Genomic DNA, 6,013 nt, shown 5'->3' with positions numbered 1-6,013 from the left:
TGTGTGTGTGTGTGTGTGTGTGTGTGTGTGTGTGTGTGTGTGTGTGTATTGTGACGCTGACAAAAACCAACAGAAAGTAGTGCTCTGATTATGGATTACTGATACGTCTTTTATTTTTTCGGTCCGGGCAGAGTTATGTTGTTTCGACAACATCCAAGCAAATTCAACATCTCTTCTACATTTCATCGGAATTAACTCCATACTTTTACTAATTTAATATCTCCTCTTCATTTGATACTACACCTAAATTGTCTCTATTATTATTATTATTATCATTATGATACTACTACTACTACTACTACTACTACTACTACTACTACTACTACTACTACTAATAATAATAATAATAATAATAATAATAATAATAATAGTAATATGCATATTATTGTTGTGGTTGTTCTTGCGCTTAATGAGATCTAGGTTGATTTTAACGTAATCAGTTTATATCACGCAAAATATTACCTTCAAAATTCTTCAAAACACAGATTCGTGATCAGGAATTATTCTGTTCAGTATCATATTTAAACTAGAAAGAAATAATAATATAAATTAAAATAAAATAACACAGAAAAAACAACGACTTAATACGAACGTTGAAAGAAAAGAAAGAAAAACATTAAATCAAGATACATTCCCACATATCTGGAGACAATTGTTTCAACATTTGCGTCACGTAATTTATTAGTCTTCACGCAACTCAATATCCGTGTATTACATTATATATGGATATTTCTGGTTTTAAATAACGTTTTTTATCGATGTTTACTTGATGTTTTTAACGATCGTTTCTTTTATATAATATATTTAGATGTTTTATTGTTGTTATATTTTCTCCGGTTTGTTAGCATGTTATTGTAATTCCCGAAAGATTCGTGTTTAAATATCTGTGCTTTAATCCGAATGAATGTAACATATATTCCAAGAATTAGCGTGAAGAACACTGTAACACTAATTAGACGATGCAATAATATCACAGGAAAAACTAAAATTATATAAATAATTCATGTTTCTTTTTGTCTTTAATGTTAATGCTTTTTTAAAAAATATCTATCCATATGATATTACATATTGTGAAAGAATATTTATTGTAATTGTCTGCTTAATATCAGAATCTCATGACTGTGGCGGATCTCTCTCTCCATACCTAAGACACTTTAATTCAAATACTGCATTTCTTAGTCTATAGTATGTACTATAATGAAGTATGTGAACATGCGTTATCTAACGGTGAGTGCTGCACACACAAACACAAGATCATGGGTTCAATTTACAGATCTGACGGCATTGTGTTCTCGGGCAAAATACATTGTTTCTTGTTGCTGCAGTCCACTCCCCTGTAAATTAGTAACCCTGTAACGAACTGGCTTCTCCTTCAGGTGAGGCTGCCTTGATATCAGTCACATACACGACAAACAAACCGGAGAACCGTCCCTTTGAGGTCAAGGGAACGAGACAGTTCTTGCTTTAATGATGCACATTGCAATTATGCTTGCTTCTTGATAGAGGTAAGGGTGATAATTTAGCAGGATCATCAGAGCGTTCGACAAACTGAATTGTAGTATATATTCCAGCTCCATACGTTCTGTGTTCAAATACTGCCCAAGTCAACTGTACCGCTATACTTTGGGAGTCGATAAAGAAACGTTCCAGTCAGGTATTGGAACTGAATTATTCGACTAATACTTCCAGCACAGCACTACTAGCCTTATGCATGTTTTACAAACAGGTCATCAAGGTTTGTTGTTTCTTTTATTTTTCAGAGATAGTACGGCTTTGAACTCATGCTGCTCAGGACTAGAGGACATCCTGTGAGGCATCTCGTCGGACACTCTAACACTTTCGCCATTTTGCTGGCGAGGATTGACACACTTTTGAACTTTCAAAAGGATGAAATGCAATAGTGACAGTTTTGACGGTCTTGTATGTATGTATGTATGTATGTATGTATGTATGTATGCATGTGAATGCACTAATGCTTGTTTCAATGTAAAGTAAGTTAAAATGCTATTTAATGTTAAACTGAATAATTACTCAATACTTGTTTGTAGAGTACGTATTTCTTAAAATTTTACAAGAAGAGCGACACTGACTTCGAAGTTTATATATATATATAATAATATTAGGGATATTATTGTTTCTTTTCTCTAAATTATATATACATATATATATACATGGAATGTAGTGTTTGTGTTTCTTACTCGGTCCAAGAAAAGACACAAGCAGAATAAATGCGACGTTTATAGCAGTGGAATCGATTTGGGAAGCAAAACTCTTCAGGTGGTGGCCAAGCTTGGCCACAGGTCAATAACTGAAAGGAATACAGAGTACATTACATGACTTCGAGCTACAATAATACCTGAAATCGTTTGTAATCTATCGCTAATGATGAAAGGAGCAGTCAGAGATGAGTAGGGAAAAAAGACGCTGTTTTCTTTCATTAACCGTAGCAGCACATGACAAGCAGTAAATACAATGCAGGAGACCGACCCTATAAGGGAGGTTTTACATGTTCACTTAAACAGCTAGGCATAGGGTGTAGCATCCTAATTCCTTTCAAATCATTCACTTTGGTAGTGAGCGGTTTATGAATTTTTTCCTGCTAATACTCAACATCTCGAGGGAAGTGAAGAAAAAAGAGGAAATAAAAATAGAGTAGAAGACGAGAGGTTGAGGAAAGAAAGAAATGAATAATAAATGAGGAAGAGATGAGGGAAACAAAATGCAAGTAAGATGAGGAAATGAAAACGATCATAACTAAGCAATGAGGAAGGTGATACACGCCTTCTGCTGCAAAAAGCTGTCAAAGCAAACAAACCACATAATTGCTATCAAATTGAAAAACGATGGAGGCTGTGGATAAATTTCAAAATTTTCAAAGTCCCTGTTGATCATTTAAATGTGTTCTTCTCCTACTCGATCATCATTCTTCGTTATTTTTTAGAATTGCCATCGCTACTGTTAATTATATCCGCTACTTTGGCCTCTGTCTCTCTATCAAAACTTCTTTCAACTCATGAAAATGTGAAGCTTATAGTTTTAATATTTGCTGATTCATCTCAGCTCGCAGAAATTTTTGTTTTAACGATTATTTCTTTTACATTCGTTTTTTTGTTTCTGATTTTCTTTAATGTAAAAATTGCGTTTTCAACTCCATAAAACCCCAAATTATATGTATGTATTTATGTCATTATCCAGCTTTATTTCATCATTTCTTGCCACCAGAGAATGAACCGGTATCTAACCTTGATCTAAGGCCGCTTCATTGGAATTTCAACATCAACAACAAGGTATTTTTGCATGTATGTATATATGAATACGGGCATATTTGTATGTTTTGTTTTATGTATGTGGCTGATAATATGTACATCGATAAACACGAGGAGTAGTGGGGGAGCATCATAGCCATGTGTCGAGTGGGATTCTTTGAGGTTCGAATAAATGTAACAACAGCAAATTTTGAAGGAAATATTAGCCATTTTTCTTACTTTCCAGGGGTAAACAAATAGAAAATAACAGTTGTTTACGAACGTCAAAAAATCGTGTTACACTGTTATTTAATCAACCCATGAGAGAACGACAAGCAAAGTTGACTTCTGCAGGATTTGAACACAGTGCACAATGAACAGGAACTAATACTGCAAATCATTTTGTCCTACGAATAACTATTCGGCTTTTTCTTCGCCTAATTGACAATTATAAGTCGTAATCCCCTGATGTAAACCAGTTCGATGACCTCCCATTATTTTCTTTGCTTATTTTGTTGCTTTCTCTCTCTCTCTATCTCTCTCTCTCTCTCTCTCTCTCTCTCTCTCTCTCTCTCTCTCTCTCTCTCTCTCTCTCTCTCTCTTAACAGATATAATTGTGTTAATAGTAAAAGAAAAGTATTACATTATGATGTTGTGGTTGTTGTTGTGGTCTTTGTTGTTGTTGTTTTATTAGTCTCTGATCCAAAAATCGTGGCGAAGATAAAAGTAGTGATTCCTTGTAATTAACATTTAGAATACATTCTGATCTCTTTTATCTGACCAAAGCACAATTTATTATTGAAAACATTGATGAGGCTTCTATGCAGACCTACAGCCTGTTAGGAATAGGAAGAACAGATTGAATAAAATGTAGGCCTAGCTGCGCTAATTGCTGGTAACATGATGAGCTTGTCACGACTGGAGTGTTTGGCTTGATTTTTTTTCTTCTGCTTCTTCGGTTAGTTTTGTCAATGGTTCGATGAATCAGTTTAACGCAATGTTTCTCAACTATCTTTTATCTAGGAGCCGTTTGGTTCCTATTTTACTCGTGGGAGGCGTTTCATATTCACTCGATGTCTAGAAACTATTATATTTTTATGATTAAATGTTATTCGGAATTCTATATCTACTGTTTTACTTATTTCGGTCATTTGACTGTGGCCATGCTGGAGCACCGCCTTTAGTCGAGCAAATCGTTCCTAGAACTTATTCTTTGTAAGCCTTGTACTTATTCTATCGGCCTATTTTGCCGAACCGCTAAGTTACGGGGACGTAAACACACCAGCATCGGTTGTCAAACGATGTTGGGGGAACAAACACAGACACACAAACACACAAACACAGACACACAGACACACACACACACATACATATATATATATATATATATATATATATATATATATATATATATATATATACATATATATATATATATATACTACGGGCTTCTTTCAGTTTCCGTCTACCAAATCCACTGTAGAAGTGTATCCATTTTATTGGATATCAATGTTAACAACAGAATCTTAAATGGACACCCAAGGTTCATAGGGGCCCCGTTTGAGAACTACTGTTTCAAGATGACAAAAGAAAAGCAACAAGAACAATATTACATGTTGGAGTCGTCAACGAGTTTTGTGTAGCCTCGAGTTAGTTATGAAGGACACCAATTTCTAGAGTTAAAATTGATCCAGCACAGAAGGTGCAGTGGTTTTCCCGAAGATTTATTCAGTGCCACTATATCCTCAGAAATTTTCTACACGAAAATAATAGTCTGAGTGCAGAGAAACTTTGGCTGCTATTTCTAACTGAACATGTAACTAAATGGAATTCTTATGTTCGCTATATATTATTGGCAACGGTGTGGCGTTGAATCAGCAGAATTGTTACTACCTTGAACAAAATGCTTAGCGGCACTATTACAACTCTTTATGTTATGAGTTCAAATGCCGTAGATGTCAACTTGAAATACATACCAGTCGAATAATGAAGTCGATGAAACTGACATCTCGAAATTGCTGGCCTTGTGCCAAAATTAGAAATATATTATTAGGAACAGATAAGTGAATTGGACCATGGAAAATATATGCATCCAACGTCTATAATTTGACCAACAAACATCGTCATCTCAATCTCTGTTGAACTGTCCTTTAATAATCACAGTATTTTAAAATGTTACTCTCTCCTTAACATCACTAATTCAAATAATTTTGTTAACTTATTCCTCATCTCTCATTGATTAGCAGTCTCTGAATACTATTCCCTGTAATTAAGTGCCTGGAATATTTTCGTTTTATCTCTTAAATGAAGTCTAATAACATTTTCTTAGTTTGTGGCATTTTAATTACATCTCTATTGGATTTTATGTTTTATTTTTCTCTCCACAATATTCAGAAAGGTCTTGAATACGCCCACATCTGAAAATCCTGAAGTGCTTATGAGAGTACTTTTATTACTGCCTCTTTTCCAATTCCATAAAGGTGGAAACATAACAAATCACTTAAACACCTTTTATGATTGTGATACTAAGGTTCCTTTATACTAAGGTTTCTTGTGATACTAAAGTGTCATGCAAGGGTACAGTCTTGAAGAGTTTAGGATCGAACGAACCGACTCAAGTATTTATACTTTTTAAGCGTGGTACGGATTCTATTGGTTTCTTTTGCTGAACACATAAATTAAAATGATGTAAACAAACCTGTACTATTTATCAAGTAGTTCCACGATAAACGCAAAGACAGACACACACACACACACACACACACACA

The 6,013-nt window shown here is 34.5% G+C and overlaps 1 long non-coding RNA gene across 1 annotated transcript in view; it reads right to left on the bottom strand.

Moving 5' to 3' along the window:
• The window catches only part of LOC106875062 (uncharacterized), a 28,941-nt gene that overhangs the window by 8,585 nt on the left and 14,343 nt on the right, over positions 1-6,013 (bottom strand). Inside the window, exon 3 of the long non-coding RNA XR_008265601.1 lies at positions 463-526. This is a non-coding gene — a long non-coding RNA (uncharacterized LOC106875062). The remainder of the gene's footprint in view (positions 1-462; positions 527-6,013) is intronic.

The sequence above is a fragment of the Octopus bimaculoides genome, chromosome 15 (assembly GCF_001194135.2).
Source record: "Octopus bimaculoides isolate UCB-OBI-ISO-001 chromosome 15, ASM119413v2, whole genome shotgun sequence".
Classification (NCBI taxonomy): Eukaryota; Metazoa; Mollusca; class Cephalopoda; order Octopoda; family Octopodidae; genus Octopus; species Octopus bimaculoides.
This window is presented reverse-complemented; position numbering and strand designations above follow the sequence as displayed.